Source organism: Pleurodeles waltl, chromosome 11, assembly GCF_031143425.1.
Source record: "Pleurodeles waltl isolate 20211129_DDA chromosome 11, aPleWal1.hap1.20221129, whole genome shotgun sequence".
In the NCBI taxonomy this organism is placed as follows: Eukaryota; Metazoa; Chordata; class Amphibia; order Caudata; family Salamandridae; genus Pleurodeles; species Pleurodeles waltl.
This window is the reverse complement of record NC_090450.1, coordinates 123,347,262-123,368,209: the sequence shown is the minus strand read 5'-3', so window position 1 is coordinate 123,368,209 and position 20,948 is coordinate 123,347,262. Positions and strand designations below refer to the sequence as shown.

Below are 20,948 nucleotides of genomic sequence, written 5' to 3'. Positions count from 1 at the left end.
ATCTCGAAAAAATGACTAAGTCCGAAGGTAAAAGTCTCCACCGAGGAAACCCACATCGCGTATCCGGACAAGGGCTCCAGGAGGTCGGATTCAACTGGCAGGTTCGTCCCGGTGAAGAAAAACTTCAAAATAAAGACTAAGTCAGAAGGTAACTTTTTAACCGAGGCCTCCCGCGACCTGTAGCCGAGCAGGGCTCCATCGAGGTCGGCCTGAAAGTTTGACTTTGCCCCGGTCGAGGTTCAACCAGATGACCCGATTTGCGCTTTTTGTTTCTAAGCGCTAGAAAAGTAATAATTCTTTAAAAATTCATATCTCCGGTTCCCCTGAACCGATTTTTATCGTTTTTGTGTCATTTTAAAGATAAAAATATAAACTATTTTTATAAATTGGTTTTGGATTTTTAAACTGTTTCCTGTGTTTTATTTAATTACTGTTTTGTGATATTTGAATGCTTTACACTTTGTCTCCTAAGTTAAGCCTTGACGCTCGTTGCCAAGCTACCAAGGGTTGAGCTGGGATTAATTTACTGAGACCTAACTGTACCTATGTGGAGGTTAGTGGCTTGTTGCTAGGTGTAGGTACCTACCTGCCCTACCAATAACCCATTTTCCAACATAAAGAGTGAAAAATAGGTATCAAGAAAACCTTTGTATTTCCAAAATGAGCACAAGATAAGGTTTTGAGAAGCAGGCATAATTTGCATATCTCTGAATTCTGGGGTGTCCATACTAGCATGTGAATTACAGGGTATTTCTCAAAAAGACATCTTTTTTACTCACTGTCTTACATTTGGAAGGAAAAAATGTAGAGAAAGACAAGGGACAATAACACTTGTTTTGCTATTCTGTGTTCCCAGAAGTCTCCCGATAAAAATAGTACCTCATTTGCGTGGCTAGGCCTAATGCCCGAGACAGGAAACGCAACATGGACACATCACATTTTCCCAAAGAAAACAGAGCTGTTTTTTGCAAAGTGCCTAGCTGTGGATTTTGGCCTCTACCTCAGCCGGCATCTATGGAAACCTACCAAACCAGCACATTTTTCAAAACTAGACACCTAGGGGAATCCAAGATGGGGTGACTTGTGTGGCTCTCACCAGGTTCTTATACCCAGAATCCTTTGCAAACCTCAAAATTTGGCCCAAAAAAAAAAAAAAACTTTCCTCACATTTTGGTGACAGAAAGTTCTGGAGTCTGAGAGAAGACACAAATTTCCTTCCAACCAGTGTGCCCCCCAAGTCTCCCGATAGAAATGGTATCTCACTTGTGTGGGTAGACCTAGTGCCAACGAAAGGAAATGCCCCAAAACACTATCTGGACACATCAGAATTATCAAATACAAAACTACCTGTTTTTTGCGGGGGCACCTGTGTTTTTGGTCCTGGGCTCAGCAGCCATCTAGGGAAACTTACCAAACCCAGACATTTCTGAAAACTAGACACCCAAGGGAGTCCAGGGAGGTGTGACTTGCGTGGATCCCCCAGTGTTATCTTACCCAGAATCTCAGCAAACCTCAAATTTAGCTTAAAAAAAAAAAAAAAAAAAAAAAACGTTTCCCACATTTCTGTGAGGGACCACTGCACCAGGACACATTTCCTACCACCTAACGTTCCCCTCAGCCCCCGTTAAATATGATACCTCACTTGTTTAGGTGGGCCTGTGACAGGGAAGAGACAAAAACATGTTGAAATTGAGGAGGAACCAAAGCAGGTCCAAAAGGGCAATTTGGGGAAAAAAAATATTTAGGCTGACAAGTGCAGCAGAATTTTTATTGGTATAGATGAGACAATGCTGGGTGGTAGGAATTTTGTGGATTCCTCCAGATTCCGGAATTTTCCATCACAAACATGTGGAAAAAATGTACGATTTCCAGCAAAGTTGGAGGTTTGCAGGAAATTGTGGGTAAGAAAATGGTGCGAGGTGCATGTGAAGGACACCAACCTGGACTCACCCAGATGTTTAGTTTTCAGATGTGTCTCAGTCTTGTGGATTTTTCTACATGGCAGCGTCCCAAAGTCCAAAAAGTTGAGCCCTCACCATTCCAAGTGGGACAATTTGGAAAGTTAGTCAAGCTCTCATGGTCCAAATGTAAAACCAAAACCCAAAATAATCAAATGTCCTATTGCTTGCCGTGGGATAAGATGTTTTAGTGTGTCGGGGAGAGCTGAAAGACTGTTCACCCCTTCAGTTGGGGAGGGGGCATAACCAGACCCATACTGGTTGGTAGCCACCACCCTACTATTTTTTTTTTTTTTAATTCCCTGGCATCTAGTAGACTTTCTGCCCCCCCAGGGGTGTGGATTGGGGGTAATTGTCCCATCTGCCCACTGGTGGGCAGATCAACTTTGGCCCCATTTATTTGGGGTGGGGGTATGGCCATAACCCCACCCTGTTATTTTGAGAGAAAAAAAAATCTTCCCTGGTCTCTGGTGTGCTTTCTCCCCCCCTTGGGGGCAGATGGGCATTCCAAAAATAGGCCATCTACCCCCAAGGGGGGCAGAAATGGCCAACAGTAATTTGCCCCCACGGGGAGAGACTCTTGCCAAGGCTGCCCCCGAACAAAACACACATACACCAATCCCTGGTGCTTCAGTGTTTTCTGCCCCCCCCCAGGGCCAGATCGGCTCAATAGAAACAGGCCAATCTGCCACCAAGGGGAGCAGAAATGGCCTAAAATAAAGTTCCCCTCAGGGGAATGACCCTTGCCCTAAGGGGTCGCTCCCCTTGCGTGAAATTGACAAAAAAATAAAAATCCCTAGTTTCTAGTGGTTTCTGCCCCCCCCTTCGGGGTAGATTGGCCTAACAAAAATAGGCCGATCTGCCCTCAAAGGGGGAAGAAATGGCCTAAATACAATTTGCCTCCCAGAGGCCTAATGGGTCGCTCCCCATAAATAAAAAATAAAAGTAAACATAAAAATATATATATCCCTGGTGTCTAGGGGTTTCTACCCCTCCTGGGGGGCAGACCAGCCTAATCATAATACGCCAATCTGCCCTGGGGGGGGCAGAAATGGCCTAAAATAATTTTGCCCCACCTCCGAGGAGTGACCCTTGCCCAATGGGCCGGTCCTCTCATTCAATATTATTGAAAAAAAGAAACTCCCTGGTGTCTAGTGGTTTCTGCCCCCCTTGGTGGCAGATTGGCCTAATAAAAATAGGCCGCTCCATCCCCCAAGGGGGGCAGAAATGGCCTAAAAGTAATTTTGCCCCCCGGGGAGCGACACTTGCCTAAGGGGTCACTCCCCACATTTAAAAAATAAATAAATAAAAAAAATATCCCTGGTGTCTAGGGGGTTCTAATGGCCTAAAAATAATTTGGTCCCCTGGGGAGCAGCCCTTGCCCAAGGGGCCACTATCCTCGTAAAAAATAAAAATAAAAAATTTAAAAACAATCCCTGGTGTCTAGTGGGAATTTTGGCTGCCCGATCGCATCGAATCGCGAATGATGAGAAAGACATTGAACTTAAGGAAAGGCCTTTCCTTTCCTTTGATGCCTTTCTCAGCCTGCCATGTGATCGGAGGAGAAATGCAAATGCATTTCTCCTCTGATCCGCGCTAGAAGCTCAGCTTCCAGCGCGGCATGGCAGGCCTCTGATGTGGTCAGCGTGTGATCGCACGCTGACTTCAGACACCAAGGGTGGTGGTGGTGGGGGCGGAAGTGATTCCCCTTCCATCCCTTCAGTGGGGGCGCTGAGGCGAGGCTCAAGGGGGGGGGGGGGGGGAGAGGAGGGGTCGCTCCCCCCATGAACCAGACCCAGGACATAACGGTTTCGTCCTTGGCACCTCAGCGCCACAGCCAAGGACGTAACCATTACATCCTTGGCTGTTAAAGGGTTAATATACATTTGTTGTTTTTCAATATATATTGTACGTTGTATTTTTAGCACTTTCTATGGCCACATTTGTTAATGACATCAGGGTCAATGATTAAGTAACATCTCTTTCTGAGAAATCACCATGGTCAAACGACAAGTGATGGCACTTCTTGTAAGGTCACTAGGGTCAAAAGGCATGTGATGTTACATTAATTAACCCTGGCATTTTGGGGGATCAACAACCATGGAAATAGGTCCTTTCACAAAATACTCAGTCGTGGGGTGGGGGGGGGACAGGACAACCTGCCTGATGAATATTTATTAGGCATGTAGAAATTTGCGACCACATGCAAACATGGATGACTACTTCCCTTAAAAGAAACTGGACTACATTTAAAACTCCCAATCCTAAATCGCCCCAAAAAGGGGAAGGGGTCAAAGGGGATCCCTTCATCGTTGCAAATCAGATACCACCCCCCCTTGAAGTGTTTGTATCTCTTTTTTTCGCAACTGTAGTTTGGATCACAAACCACTGATACATTCCTCTCAGACTCAAAATAGGAAGGGGGCACTACTTTCACGCAGATTCCTATGACACAGACAAGGCTGCAAAAGCCCTTTCAGTCTGGAAGAATTTTCCAACTCATGAAAGAGGTTTGTACATAAAGGAACTCCTATTTCCAGTAGCAAATCTTTTGATTTTGCGATTTGCAGGGTGTGCTATAGCGAAGGCTCTTTGTAGATGTGAGATTAAATTTTGTCACAACATTCAAGGTTTATTTTTTACAAAAGAAGCCCAGCACACACCTTTGGCCCTTGCACTAATCCACATTTGCGCTTAACAAAGGTCAGAAAACTCAATAAAGTAGATAAAACCTACTGCTAGATCAAATGCAATATTATCCAAAGAGGCTTACCTGGCACAAACAAGTAACTGACACTAATGATACAGAAAATGGTAAGTAGCGCTGTCATATCAAACTCTAGACAACATTTCAACTATCAAAAAGCAAAGAGCATGACAATGGTACAAGGAATCTAATAAACAGGACAAGGAGCTGGAAGGAAAAAACCATGGAATGAACGTGACAATGTCCCTTTAAGAATGAGAAGCAACATATACAGTAGACGATATTATAAAGTTGTGATGTGGACAAAAAGAGTACATTATACCAGTTCCAACAATGAGTGATAAGTTAATAGAGGGTAGTGCTTACTATCTTCAACATGCTAACCGTCACCAAAGCCTTGAAAGAGACCCTAGATCAGGCTTCACAACACAGAAACACACTTTCCAGTGAATCTAAAATTTGAGAGAACATAATTCACATTCACTCTGCCTTCCTTCATATCACTGATAACCAGGAAGGCAAGTGGGAATATGGCAGAAAACGTATAGGCTTAAAAATGACCTCTCTCTCTATAACAAGCATTATGTAAACTATAAATTCAGATATTCCACCAAACATTTGTGCAAATACTTACTCCCGTCATCCGTGCACACCTTTACATATGGCACATGCAAAAATGCTTGATGAGGCGTACAAATTCTTTAAAAACAAAAACAAAAAAAAAAACAAAGGCTGACCTTGGAATCCTAGCCAATAACTGTCCAATTATGAATCATCCCTACCATAGCAAACTCCTCAAAGGGTAAGTCACTGCACGACTCCTAAACATTATGGAAAAATGTAAGTGAGCCCATAACAACCAAATGGATTTCAGGCTCATTACAGTGACTGAAACAGCCATAGTCCATATTAAAAAAAATCAACTCATAATTTTCCAATTTGAAAAAGGCCCAGCAGCTTGAATGCTCCTCAACCATGGCCATGTTCTTGTGCCCCAGAAGGCAACGGCTTTTATTCAAAGGATTAAATGTCTAATTCAAAATACTATTTTTCCTCCAATCTACACAAGCACAACTCTTGAAAGAAATTTGCGTGCATTTTAAGTGTGGCATAGCTCTCAAGGTACTTCTTATAAACATGAAGAGCTCACTGACAAAGACTGGAAGGCAAACTCAGATCAATCAATACAAATCAGTACTGTATCAATTTAAGCTCTTTAAAAAAGTATGTAAAATTCCAGTCGCATGGCACTTTGATTTACTACTGCTATGTATACAAAACTAAGAACCGGAAGTTAAAATCACGTCCATCACAAAGTGAGGCCATTTTTTCTTTCCCTCAATAGTGCTAAAAACAAATGTTAGGAAAAAGGAAAAAGGCAATGTGGTTATATTTACATGGTCTTCAGTCTTGAGTGCAGCCTAATCAAAAATGTGAGCAAACTCTGCAGTATTTTTGTATTCTGCTCCCCAACATTCCAAAATAACCAGTGTCCTAAAAGAGCCACATTTGACATATCCCCGCTTTTCAATGTTATACTACAAAAAGAACACTGAAATAAACTAGCCACACTACTAGTCATTGCACAGAAGGGCTAATTCAACTTAGTCTATTCTAGTGAGGAAGCACACAGACAGGCTAAAACATACATATTTCCAAGCAGCAAGATAGACCCTCAACTGAAAGAAGAGGGTGTCATCAAGTGTCTTAGGAATAATTCTGAGTGCAGCGGCCCATCATGGTATGTAGGGTAGACTTTATTAGTAGCCTTACTAATGCACAATGTGTACTGGTACAAGTGTTCAGAGTACATCCATAAGAGTGCCAGAATGCAAAGACAGTTCTTGAGGATCCACTGTCTAGTAGCTGAGGGACTTTGGTCTCTGGGTTTATTGTAGGTACACTGGCGTCAAACTAGAGTTTATTGTTAGATGTGGGAGGGGACTGGAATTACCATAGTACAATCCTAAAACACACCCCAAGTCTTCAGAGCCCAGGGTTAATGTGGCAGCAGGCATTTTTGCCATCTTGTAAATGCCCAAAGAGGGTAGGTTTGGCCCCAGAAACTTTTGTCATATTTGTTAGGGCATGCCCAAAAGTCATTTTCACCCACTAGATAGTGCCAGGCATAAATGTGGCACCTCCAGGCACCCACTTCAGAACACTTTCTGGACCTATGCAAGATCAGAAGAGGACTGGGTCTTGTCTCTCTTGTACCTAGGATAAAGAAGTGGGTGATAAAGCTGGCCTACTGTTCAAGCTATAGGGATACAACAAGGATATGACAATCTAGAAGAGGCCTTTTCCTGAAGTAACCAGTTGACCAATGGCAACAGGACCTGGACCGGGCCCTGCTGCTGGCCTCTGCCCGACACCCTACAAGCCCCTACATGCCTCGCTTGGGAGCCTAGGGGCGTTAGAAGTGCAGTCCTGTGAGGGATTGGGACTTGAGGGATTAGGTTGGAAAGTAAAATCTTTGACAGGGCGAACATGGTTAATGTAGCCATCCTGTGTTTCATCAGAAGTGGCTTCAAATTGTGCGTAGGTCCAGGTCTACTGGAACCATTGACCATCATTGGTGCTTAGCGTTATTTGGCATAATTTCTACTTATAACGTTAAAAATCATCTCTCCGATTACCTAACTGGATTTATGTTCATTTCTAACTCAGTTTGGGATTTTTATTGTTTTACTTTATAACTGCTTTGATACTGCACAAATACTTTACACATTGCTCTCCGTTAAGCCAGTCTGCTCTGTGCCGTGGCTACCTAAGTGTTGAGCTCAGGCAAACTTAATGACGAACGGTGCACCCTGGCAAGGGTTGTGATTGTTCCTCGAGTGGACTAACCACCCACCCCAAAGACAATTTAATACAGCCACCCAAATATAGATACTCTGGCGAATCACTCAACCCCATCTCCAACTTGCTACTAGGAATGTGTTCACAGAAACAAAATTCTGTAGAAACTGTTTAGAATATCTTCATTGGGCGTGGGAATAACTATCCTTTTCTATAACAAATTCTTCACACCATATTGATGCCCACTTACTACATGAGAATTGCGGTGGTCAAGAAACCAGGATCTGCAGGCAGATATAGGGAGTCATTCAAATATCCTACCTTTTTAATATTTCACCACCCAATGATCCCGTGTTGACCTCTCGTGAGCAGGGTTGAATTGTTTATTATTCCCCCCACATGAAAAAGCAGAGTTAGAAAACTGTTTGAGGTGTAGTCTTGAGAAAGCAAGACAGAAAGGTGCAGCTCGTCTCTGTAGATTTCTCTCCTCATGCATGTAAGCACTAGAGAGGTTAAAAAGAAAATCTTGATAAGTCTGCAGACATATAACCTACCTCTGCGCTGAAAGTGAAGGACATCGAATGCACCTTCTTGAGCTTTAACAAAGAAGCTACAAACAGGTTTGAGCGTCTGAAGGGTACTTAAAGTGGGTTATTCTTTGGCGAAGGATGACACCTGTACATGTTTGAGCGCACTTCTGCTAATCCTGTCAAGTGAATAACAAATATAGGGTGAAAGAGAGCCTGTAAGTTTATCAATTCCAACATTTCACCGGACATTCCTCCCACTTTTTGACTTCTTTTCATTCTTTCAGGAAGCAATATTCATACAGTTTCGTGCAAACAAAGGAAGGACTCTAATGAAGGAAGAGGAGATTACAGAAAGCCAGGTTCCTTCCTCAGAAGCAGAGATCGGTCCAGAATCCGCCTTCCAACGTCACCAGGCACCAGGATGCTGGCTCGCTTACAGGTATTTTTCTCCTGTTCTACCTCTGCATCTGACAATGACACAATGACTGTTTCCCAAAGGAATCACAATATACTCTAAATCATATTGGAATCACGAGAAGAACAATTGAAGGCGAGGAGAAGAAAAGGTGAAGACTGCAGAAAGAGAAAGCAGAGAGGAAGGAGAAACACAGGAGGATGACGATGCTTAATGAAAGGGGCCTCAGGCTTTTGCACTAGGGATGCCAGAGCAGCTCTGGACTGATAGAGGCCATCACAATTTTCTGAAGTAGTCAAAGTAATACTTTATCAAATTAATGTTTGAGAACACATTTGTTTTTTATTTCTTGTTGAATTATCAAGTTTGTCATAGTGATGGGTCCAAACCCGCAGATCACACCAAGAACTGGATAGATTATACGTGCAGACTTCTGCTTCAATATTTTATGTAGACAGTTTTCCAACATACATGCATTGTGCAGTACCACCCCAAAACGCAAAATAATCTGGTTAAGGTTACAACTATATAATTAGCGAACTACACTCTGCGAAAATTGATTTGTGGGCTAGGTCACAGCATTTTGTTTTCCCGAGTATGGGTTTTACAAAATAAATTGAACCACCACCAGGATGCAAGGAGTTACATTTGTGTAGTAAGTCAACATTACATTGAAGAGGCCATGTGAGTATGAGGAGAGTAGCTTCCGTGTTTACCGTAGTTGTAATATGCAATCTGCGTCAGTAAACAGTGTTCTTGATTTTCTTACACCAGCTTTGCTATATTGGGGTAATAAACTGAAACTTGACCTTTGCACTGCGTTTGGGGACACTTCTTTTCAAAAACAGAAGTCAATTAGCTTCCGGTATGGACAGGTTTTGCCACATCAAGAGCATTTGTTTGTTTGCACTGCAATTCAGAACTACGAGCAAGAACAAAAGTTTTTTTTTTTTTTTTTTTACTAAGTGTCAGTTTAACATGGTCGGAATCTCAATTGCTTGGTTACATTCCACTGTGACAGAATCTGGTTTTGTGCGCCTAGGTACACCTACTGCAGGTCACGTACGATTCTACTTCGTGCCTGCATTGGAAGTACCAGGGCATAACTAATGTAAGGACTGTTAAACATTATTATATGAAATTGATAGGATGAACTCTATATAGATCAACGTTGAGAAACACCACCTTTTGAAATCTACCTCGTGTTACTCGAGGTGAGGTCTCCATGTTGGGTTTACCTAAACCAGATGCAAATAGAAATTATAAAAAATAAAGATGGCGAGCAATCAGGCATATGCCGCTAAGCCATCACTTTTTTGGGCAAACCAAGAAGCATGAACTTATTAAAACATTTTCAGAATGAAAAAAATTATAACCACGGGTGCAGTAAGCCTTTTTTTTTGGAGCAGGTCCCACACAAAAGCCTTAATAACTTTTTATTTCTCACTAAAGATAACCAGGCTGAATTTGTGTTCAACCCTTCCCCGTCGCCCAACATGCATTATTTATAAATGGGAAATAAAGTGAATAGTGCTCACTTTCTTTTTTAGAAGGGGCATCAAGAAAATGTGTGCTGTGCTAAGTTTCCTACCTCCCAGCCAGGTTTCTTAAACAAGGAGAGTTGCAAAATGAAATCATTTTTCACTAGAGTTTTTTCAGTTTTCTAAGTTGAATAGTAATCAATATTTTCCTTTTTTTGCAGTTTCTATCTGCTTTGCAGTTTGGGAGGGTCAGAAGTCTGAAACCGATGGGTGAACATGGAAAGCGATAGATATCTGGAATAAAGGCACAATTCTGAGTCTATATCTCATTGATGTAGATTGCTAATGGGTTCCTGAACTAATTGCTCTAACAAAAAATAATGAATCTAAGAATAACAGAAATATTTTTTTCATCTCCATCTTCTGCCCTTGTGTCAGATCTACAAACGTAATGTGCTGTTATATCTGTTGGACTCGTCCAGTCACAAAGACCTATTGTATTTTGTCAGGTGTTTAAAAAAAAACAAAAAAAAACGCACAAACAATACCCACAGCCAGCAACTGATCTGCGGTTTATAGTTTTCCATTACGTTTTGACCATGCATCAATTTAGAAGTCAATTTAGGGAATGAAATAGAGGTTTGATGGAAAGTATAGCAATTTGAAAATGTGCCCAGGTACAAGAGTTTAGAAAAGGAATATTTTTGCCACATTGAATTTGGGTTTACGCACTATAGCATACGATTGCAACACCATTTGAAAAATGACATGTTTGCACACAGATTTATATTAGGAGTCCAAAAATGTACATGATATCAAAAGTTCTAGTATTCTGCATGCCAACACTTTACCTGATAAAAGCAATAACCTGAATGTGAAGTTACGCCACCTGTTGCCCAAGACAGTTAGGCCCATCAGCAAAGCAAGCAGAGTCGATATTTTTTTATTTCACTCACCTTGATTTTTGGGATAGGGAAGTTGTAATATTTGGGCATTAGGTTGGCAAGCACCCAGGATAACCTATATACTATAGACATTTTTGAAAACTAGACACCCAGTGGAGTCCCTGATGGTGTGGCATGAGTGGACCCCACTATTTCTTATCAATAATGGCCTGCAAACGTCAAAGTTTGGCTGAAATCACTGAATTTCCACAAATTTCTGTGTTAAACATTTCAGGAATCTGTTGGTATTCAAAAAGATTCCCATGTGTGCCTTGATCAAAACATACCCCATTTGTGCAGATGGGCATATCACTTAGGACAGGAAAAGCTCCAACAAGGCTACATGGAAACATCAAGATTTTTCCTTTGAATTTCAATATTTCTGAGGACGTGGGTATTTGGGCACGAGGCTGGCAGACACCTAGGACAACCTACCAAACTCAGCCTTTTTTTAAACTAGATCCCTTGGGCAATTGTGAATAGTGCAGCTGGAGTCTATCGCACTATCGTTTCTTACCCAGAATACTCTATGAAGGTCACTACTATGTCTAAAATCACCCAAGTGACTTTGCCCATGGGGGGGTGTGGCTGGAATATGTGGGTCCAGTTGTGGGAACCATACCAAATCTATACTTTTCTGATAATTAAAAACCAGTGGTAATCCAGGGTGATGAGTCCTGCATTTAAGCAAATACATTTTCTTATCCAGAATGCATTCCAAACATCATAACTGTGCCCAAAAATCCAGGTTTCTTCCGTTTTCCATGAGGGAGGCAGCTGTAGTATTAGGCTCTGGGGTGGCTGTCACCCTTTGAAATCTCCCAGCCTCAGGGACTTTTCAAAAGGTTGAATCTAGGATGGTGTGGGATGCATGAACCGCACCAGTTTTGTTTCACCCATAATGCCTGATAAATGCCAATGGATGGGCGAGATAATTCAATTTTCTCAATTATGTGACAGAAAATGTCTTACACAGCAGCCAACAGCAAAATTGCTTCTTTCTTTTATTTCCATACTTCTCCCAGTGAAAGCATTATCATCCCATATTTGTAGGTGGGCTTATCATTCCAGACAGGAACAGTACAAACTTAGACTGTGCAATGTCAATGTGGTCTTCACAAGTTTATAGTTTGGTCCATATCTAGAAGACGGGGGGCGGAGTTTGTTTTGGAAGGGGGGTGGAAACAGGCGAGAATGCTGGTTGGCAACATGTTTGCCACTGGTTGAAGTGTCTGAGGTTTTTGTCACATAAATGGGAGAAAAACTGCATTTTAACCCATACTCTTCAGATGGCCCTGCAAATGTCAAAGGAAAGCTTTGAGAACCATGCAAGTCACACCACTGTCGATTCCTATGCCTCTAAAGTTTTCAGAAATGCCCTGGGCTAGCACAGCCTTCTGGGTGCCAGCTGACCCAAGGCCCAAATGTTTCAGCCACCTGCCATGGAAAGAAGGTTTGCCATACATTCTGAGTTAGACAGCATGCTTCAATACATGAAAGCCATCCCACCCTTCATTTCACACTTCACTAGGTTTTAACACCACCTAGGGTTAAAAAGGCTGCGCGGATAGCAGCCGACCCACAGCACGAGTACAGCTAGTCATTCCTGTGACAAGTTGACTGCCATTTATTCGGGGGTAGTTCAGAAATATTAGCTGGAACAGAGGAAGCAAACCACATATTCTGCATCTGCCATGGAGGAAGGGCGGGTGAGCCAGACTTAGGCTGAGAGTTGAGGTGGCAGCCCAAAATGTAGGTAATTGCGAGCCCCCGCCCTATTCTACTTTTTTTTTTTTTTTTTAACCCTGATGATCCAGTGGGCTTAATGCCCCACTAGGTCCAGAATGAGTTCTCCCATCTGATTCTGGAGGGTGGGGGTCAAAAAGAATTGGGCCATGGGGTACAGCCCAATGCTAGGATGGACCATCCTCTACCCCATGCATAAAAGGTAATCAATTGATCCCTGGCACCTATTGGTGGTTTCTGCCCCATGGGTGGTTGGCTTATGGATATTGTCTCCCGAGTTTGCCTCCTGGTTGAGCAGACCATGCGACCAGAAGGTGGTGGTTTGTTGCCCAATAAAAGAATGGGCCAGCCACCACTCATACATAGTTATAAAACAGAATCCCTGGCCTCTAAACAATTCATCTCCTGGGGGAGGCAGATTGGGACAAGTCCCCCAATATGCCATCAATGGGTGTAAAAAGAGTGTCTGGAACTTGTGGGCGTGAGGGAAGTCTAATGCTAAGTGTGCCATTTCAAACCATTATATTTCCAAACACCTGTGCTAGTGGGTAGGTTTGTCTTTAGATGATGTTGCTTGGAAGAGTGGCTATGTTCTACCTCACAAGAAAAGTGAAAAATTTTGGCCAAAGGGTAAAGACTTCATAAACACATAAGCACAACTATTTCTTAGTCTGTTAGGCATAGAATGGCACTTTGGTTTACAAATATTCTTTAAAGTGAGATCAGGCCAAAACTGAATCTTAAGCTTGAACATAGTTGGTATCTGTGTATTTTGTCATGCCTAACTTGATGCGGTATTCATAGAGAATTCCAGCAGGATCTTCAAAAAAGGAGTTACCCCCCCAAAAAAAACATTATTAAATATATATATATATATATATATATATATATATATATATATATAGATGGATGGTGCCGGTGTAATTCCTGCCATGAGAAGCTGGTAAATATTGCCTCTCTGGTGCTTTGTAGTGATTTATATATATATATTCCATTCGAGGAGTGCTAACATAGATGCCATTGATGCTTTGATACTCTTTTAAGGCTATATTCCCCAGAGTACGGAGTAACAATATGTAAAATGGCAAGGTTCAGGATTCAAGTTCCCCCTCACTTGAAATCCCAAATCCAAAATGAGTGTCCAAAAAAATCGGTCCAATCTTAGATTTATTACAATGTTGTAGGCCGCCTAAATCAGACAGAAAAGACTGCCCAGAATAAGATCCACCAAACCTACGGCTTTTAGAGACAGTCTTTGATTGACTGAAAGGCATCCATGTGTTGAGAAGAAACTTAGTTATTGAAAAAGCTTAACTGAAGGATAAACAAATACAGGGAGTGCAGAATTATTAGGCAAGTTGTATTTTTGAGGATTAATTTTATTATTCAACAACAACCATGTTCTCAATGAACCCAAAAAACTCATTAATATCAAAGCTGAATATTTTTGGAAGTAGTTTTTAGTTTGTTTTTAGTTTTAGCTATGTTAGGGGGATATCTGTGTGTGCAGGTGACTATTACTGTGCATAATTATTAGGCAACTTAACAAAAAAAAATATATACCCATTTCAATTATTTATTATTACCAGTGAAACCAATATAACATCTCAACATTCACAAATATACATTTCTGACATTCAAAAACAAAACAAAAACAAATCAGTGACCAATATAGCCACCTTTCTTTGCAAGGACACTCAAAAGCCTGCCATCCATGGATTCTGTCAGTGTTTTGATCTGTTCACCATCAACATTGCGTGCAGCAGCAACCACAGCCTCCCAGACACTGTTCAGAGAGGTGTACTGTTTTCCCTCCTTGTAAATCTCACATTTGATGATGGACCACAGGTTCTCAATGGGGTTCAGATCAGGTGAACAAGGAGGCCATGTCATTAGATTTCCTTCTTTTATACCCTTTCTTGCCAGCCACGCTGTGGAGTACTTGGACGCGTGTGATGGAGCATTGTCCTGCATGAAAATCATGTTTTTCTTGAAGGATGCAGACTTCTTCCTGTACCACTGCTTGAAGAAGGTGTCTTCCAGGAACTGGCAGTAGGACTGGGAGTTGAGCTTGACTCCATCCTCAACCCGAAAAGGCCCCCCAAGCTCATCTTTGATGATACCAGCCCAAACCAGTACTCCACCTCCACCTTGCTGGCGTCTGAGTCGGACTGGAGCTCTCTGCCCTTTACCAATCCAGCCACGGGCCCATCCATCTGGCCCATCAAGACTCACTCTCATGTCATCAGTCCATAAAACCTTAGAAAAATCAGTCTTGAGATATTTCTTGGCCCAGTCTTGACGTTTCAGCTTGTGTGTCTTGTTCAGTGGTGGTCGTCTTTCAGCCTTTCTTACCTTGGCCATGTCTCTGAGTATTGCACACCTTGTGCTTTTGGGCACTCCAGTGATGTTGCAGCTCTGAAATATGGCCAAACTGGTGGCAAGTGGCATTGTGGCAGCTGCACGCTTGACTTTTCTCAGTTCATGGGCAGTTATTTTGCGCCTTGGTTTTTCCACACGCTTCTTGCGACCCTGTTGACTATTTTGAATGAAACGCTTGATTGTTCGATGATCACGCTTCAGAAGCTTTGCAATTTTAAGAGTGCTGCATCCCTCTGCAAGATATCTCACTATTTTTGACTTTTCTGAGCCTGTCAAGTCCTTCTTTTGACCCATTTTGCCAAAGGAAAGGAAGTTGCCTAATAATTATGCACACCTGATATAGGGTGTTGATGTCATTAGACCACACCCCTTCTCATTACAGAGATGCACATCACCTAATATGCTTAATTGGTAGTAGGCTTTCGAGCCTATACAGCTTGGAGTAAGACGACATGCATAAAGAGGATGATGTGGTCAAAATACTCATTTGCCTAATAATTCTGCACTCCCTGTATAGGTCAAAAACAAGAGAAAACACGGGTCTTAAAATGAATCTTCGAACAGTCATCATCCTTCCTGTTATCTCAGAAGGCTGCTCTAATGAGGCTTCACGAACAGAGGATCATAGCAAGAAATGTGGTGTATTTGTTATAATTATATGATTAATCATGTTTTTGGTATTTTTAATGGAACCTGGTCAGATTTCATTTGTTAGGTAATTTCACCACCAAATGTTAACTAGAAGAATGGGTTTCTACGAATTAACCAGGTGTATACAAATAAAGAATCAAAATATAGAACTGAAAATTATAAGACATTCTGTAAATATGAAGGAATTCGACTCTGGAGGCTAAAACTTAAGGTAGTATACTCACAGACCTGCCAACTCATACAGTACCACAGTGTGTCACACGATTTCAGCACTCTTCACACAGTCACCTGGTGAGGGGCCAAAATCACACAGTGGCAGGCAAGAGGAGCTGAAAACCACGGAAAAATTTGAATTTTCAGCTCTGCCAATATCCATTTAGAGGTGTGAAAACACCCCAGGACATCAGCCCGAACTGCTTTTGTGTTTTTTGTTTTATGGGCGGGGGAAGGAGGCCAAAGGGGCCAGGGCACAGGGTCAGACGTGCCTCAAAAGGTAGCTTGCAGCAAAAAGCCCAGTCCTTTCAAGTCCACAAGGCGTTTCACACTGCAAATTTTATTCTTAAATTGGCAGGTCAGAACTCAGATTGATTGAGGGGAGCAGTGTAAGGGAATCAAGTAAGGATGATGAGTGGCCTCAAATGAATTTAGCAAGGCTCGAAGCTTACGATCAATTTTTTTATGTTTGTGAGTCAAATAATGTAGTGGTTAACTGGGGTTCCACAGAAGGCAAAGGTTTAGAACCACTGTTCTATTGCTATTAGGATGGCCACCACATGGACAGTGCATGTTACAGTAGATAAACAGCTGAGCCACTGTGGTGTGATCTCTACATCCATCCCAGTTGTGATCCCGCTGTGTATCATTTGAACCACTTCTGGGCTTGCCCCAGAGTTGGTAACTCTCCATTCAAGGGGGTGAGGACAATGTTGAGTGGAGTCTAATTCGTAATATGTTGTTTTATCCAGCATACTTCTGCTGCTCTCCAGTGCTTGCACAGGTACTAGCTCTGTGGCATGTGTAGTTTAGTGATCCTGCCTTCTAGCGAACCACCTGCTCCAGCCACGATTGACTGTGCTGCACGTATGCCATGGGTATGAATTGGGAGCTGGAGTGGTTTTCAGCTTGGTACAGTGGGACGGACATCAGCAAAGGAGAGCAGCTGCTAGAAAAGTTTTTTTATGAGGCTATAGGCAGCATCCGGAGAGGAAGGCAAGTGCTTAGCAGCACTAAAAGATCTGGGAAAGGAAAAAGAGACTGGAGTACTGGTTGTTTGGTAATAGCAGAAAACATGACCAGTAGTGCACATGTGGGGCCGGCAGTCGCGTGGTCCGTGCAGGTGTTATTGGGCTGCAATAGGCTGCCAATGGCTGCTTGCCAAGGGTTCTGGAAAGTAACTAAACGGATATCCTCTGGCTTTATTGCCCCACCCAATCATTGGGCAGTCTCTTCTGGAAAGCAGACTATCAAGGCTTGCACTGTTGTTCAAACACCAAGGCTCCTCCATCAATAAATAAGTAAAGTGGGTCTTCATTCAGTCAAGGCCTCAACAAAACCATGGGGTGTTACAAGCCCCTATGGTGGAAGGCAAAGCATTCTAAATAGCAACAGTAATCTCGCACCTCTCAGAAAGTATCAGTCACAAACTATCTGAAGAAGTATTACGCCACTCACATACCCATAGTCATACAGCACCCCGCACACGTGTGCAGGATGAGATATCCAGTATATATGTCAATAAGAGATTAATGAACCGATGGAGAAGTAGCTGCATGGATAAAAGCATTCAAGCACTTTCAGGTATAGGTCAAACTTAACGGCTTTACCAATTTTGTTCAATCTTGGTTCTATTTAAAATGGTCAACTTCACAAAGCAACCATGCAAATATACGCTGCATTTTATTAAATACATTTTTTCCAATCTCAAAGTCTCAACCTGTTGCCAAGATCTTACACGACAGGATCTTCAAATGGACTTTCACGGCACATTCCAGGTCCAGAGCTGGGCACTTATTTTTCAAAAACATGCCTTTATAGTGCCTGTATTAACTCGGTAAACCTTAGAGAGCGCATGAGCCGGATAGAGCGCAGTAGCGTCTGAACCATGTTTCCCCAACAATGGTGTTGGCCGCAGCCTATATTCCAACTCGCAAAATTATAGGGTTGGTACATGCGATTGGCAAAGCAAAAAATATATATATATATATATATATGCCCGATATTGTTAACTGACGGCGTAGCATTTCAAAACTAGGCTCAATATAAAACATACATGATGTGGTGTCTTTAATATCATGCGAGCGAGGACCGTCACTGTCATCTGCTGCAGAGCTTCGTGTGTGGCATACTCATTCCATGCTTCCAGGCTGGGGAAGATACTACACCATACATGACTCAATCATTAACCGAAAACGAATCCAAACATTAAAATATTCAAATAGGAGATCATTTGATGTATTTACAAGCAAAGCACTGTTGATTAACGAAAAATCAGTGTCTACTACAGACCCAAAATAAGTACTGCAGGTGAACTCAGTCTGTTGTTTTGAGAGAACAAGTTCCCAAGGAACCAATGTATGTTCTTCAGGGGTGGGTCAAGGGTGTGGTAAGCACATGTCTTGCAGCAACCTTCATTCACAAAAAGGCTGCAATATTTTGAGCATCTTGGGGCCCGTCACGTTATTGGCCTCTGGTCCCAGTCTGCATTGTGGGCACCTTCATTGGGGGTTACAGTCCACCATTCATTTGAGTTTTTGCAGATGAGAACATTTTATCCTAAAGAATTGTTTTTACAAATTTCTCACATACATACACAAGTATGCATTAAAAGTGCACAGTGTACTATGCAGTTTCTTACATTTGGTGCGTGTGAGAAGGGGTCGTAACATAAGAGGCAAAATATTGCATAGGTCTTGATGTCCCTACCTCAACAATGATACTAAAAAGCATATACACTTTTAGGTTATGATCTTCATGTTAATCAAAAGAGTATTGAATGAAGACAAGGAAGCAAGGGGTGAAATTGGTGCGGTGAAGTGAAATCACATTGCAGAGGTCTCCTTACTGTTATCCAAGTTGCATCCATGTGGGATGTCTTTTCAACGTCCAATCCATGTGGTAGATAACAGTGCTTTTCTCATGTCAGTTTTGCTGTACTGTGGTATTAATATGCAATTTTACCTTTGCACTGTAGTAATAAATGCATGAATGTGTGCTTATTAGTACAGTTGCTATATATATATATATTTTTTAAACAAACAGATGCAAGCAACTTCACCACCGCACTCCAGGAGGAGATTTTATCCTTTTTCCTTTATATTGCAGTGAAAAATAAGTCACCATCCTTCACCACCAACGCGTTTCGACCAACTGGTCTTGATCACAGTGCTTGCAACTGTTTGTTTTTGAATTTATGGGAGGAAATGGTCCATTCCTCAGACCTGCACCAGCATGAAAGAGCGCGCCATAAGGAGGACCAGTTTGTGTGTGTGTGTGTGTGTATATATACATATACACACACACACACACACAAAGGCACACCACATATGAAGATATATATATATATATGTTAGAACAAAAAGCTAATGAAAGACAAGGCAACTCTAGCACTGAAAAGTAATAGAAAAGGATCCTTAAAGTTCAGCAACTCAGCAAATTAACCAGAAGCAAACTGGACTTGTAAAGTGTTGTTTTCTGTATTGATTTGGAAGGCAGTGTGTGGTACGATGTCTGGTTCACTTGCTAGAAGTGATTATCTCACTAAGAAACAAGCATTGGCAAAGCCAATAGATCTGGCGTTGGCAGTCAGCCTTCTGGCAAGTTTTGTTCTGACATGATTTTTTGCAAAACTTTATTGTTTGGGTATGTGCCAGGTTCTCATCAATATAAAAAAAGCTCATGAGATTATGAGAAAGTGAGAGAGAGAGACTTTAATACAGAACAGTTTCAAACAAACACAATCTGAACTGGTATGTTGTAAAAAAGCAGCAGTCAGAAAAACAAAACACTCCAAATGGAATTTACAACCACATTGGCAGGAGATGTGATCCACTAAACATTATGTGCCTTGTAAGAGTCCTGTTATCATATCAAGGTCTAAACTCAAACACAACACATAAATAGGCTTTGAGTTGTCCATTGTTATTGATTTTTACAAATATATACAGTCAGAAAACAATTTATTTCCGGTCTGTAATTATTTTTTTTTTAAACAGAAAAATACAGAAAGATTGTGCTTCTTATGAGTGACACTCCTTGTTGTCCTTCAAGAATTCCAGACCAACTGTTAGGCAGATACACCCTATGGGGCTTAAATAACAGGATGAGTTACTGTTAAATACATGTATGTGTTAACAAATATAGGTATATAATGCTAGTATTTACCTGTTGGTGTAGTGTTTTGTTATATTTGACTGCTTAATTTGCTATGGGACAGGCAAAGTATGAATGCATGTTAATCAGTTGATTATAACAAGTAAATATACCAATTTACAACTTTATTTGTTCCAAAACAAAAACATAAATACGGATAAATATAAACAAATAGCCAAAAAATAAATATGGATAAATATAGACAGAAACGTTAAACAATAAATACCATAAAACCAGGGGCCCACATTATAAAGTAAAAACAAAAACATGCGCACTGAAGGGAATTAGCTTTTGTGCAGATGTGCTCTTTGAAAGTCCCTATATGAAAGTATATTATACTTATTTTAGTAATCAAAAGGTCTTGGCTAACGCTAGACCTAAAAATAAAAAAAATAAAATAAAAAAATACAGTGGGTATTTCACTTGCTTTGAATATGGTGATTTAATGGCAGCGATCCCTGTACAAGAACAGCAGATCTGATGCGTGCACAGGCTTAGGTGTAGGAGTAGATGCTTGCAAAGATTCAAGCACTAGGACAAGAGAAGCGTTTGGCCAATAGGTACTGCAGACCAAGATTTAATTTATCTTCTGATCTGTGTCAGGGCTGTCTTTAGGGAGGTGTGGCTGCACTGGGTGCTGACCTGGAAGGGGATGTGGTGGGGGAGGGGGAGGGGACACTGACCACATGGGTGGGTGTGGGGGTGGGCTCTGTGTTTACCAATAACTTACAAGTTGAAACCCGCTGCAGAGTTCCTTGTTCGTCCAGCGTCAGGCAGCATTAAAAATGTCATTACCTCTTGTGATTCATGTTCCTGCTAGTGAGAGAGATTTGGAGTTTAGTCTAGTGTCAGTTGTGACGCACCATAAAGTAGCACAGAGGGTTAATATGCTTGCTGCAAAGAACAGATCTGTATTTTTTGTGGATAGCTGAGGACATTTCTAACAGCATTTTATAACAAATGA

At 41.7% G+C, this 20,948-nt stretch overlaps 1 protein-coding gene across 5 annotated transcripts in view; it reads right to left on the bottom strand.

Moving 5' to 3' along the window:
- SPTSSB (serine palmitoyltransferase small subunit B) overlaps positions 1-20,948 on the bottom strand; it is an 81,841-nt gene that overhangs the window by 19,513 nt on the left and 41,380 nt on the right. Inside the window, exon 3 of one of the 5 annotated variants that reach the window (XM_069213232.1) lies at positions 8,022-8,173. The exons of the other annotated variants lie outside the window; for them this stretch is intronic. The gene's annotated coding sequence lies outside the window, so the exon portion shown is untranslated. The remainder of the gene's footprint in view (positions 1-8,021; positions 8,174-20,948) is intronic. 5 annotated transcript variants of the gene reach the window in all.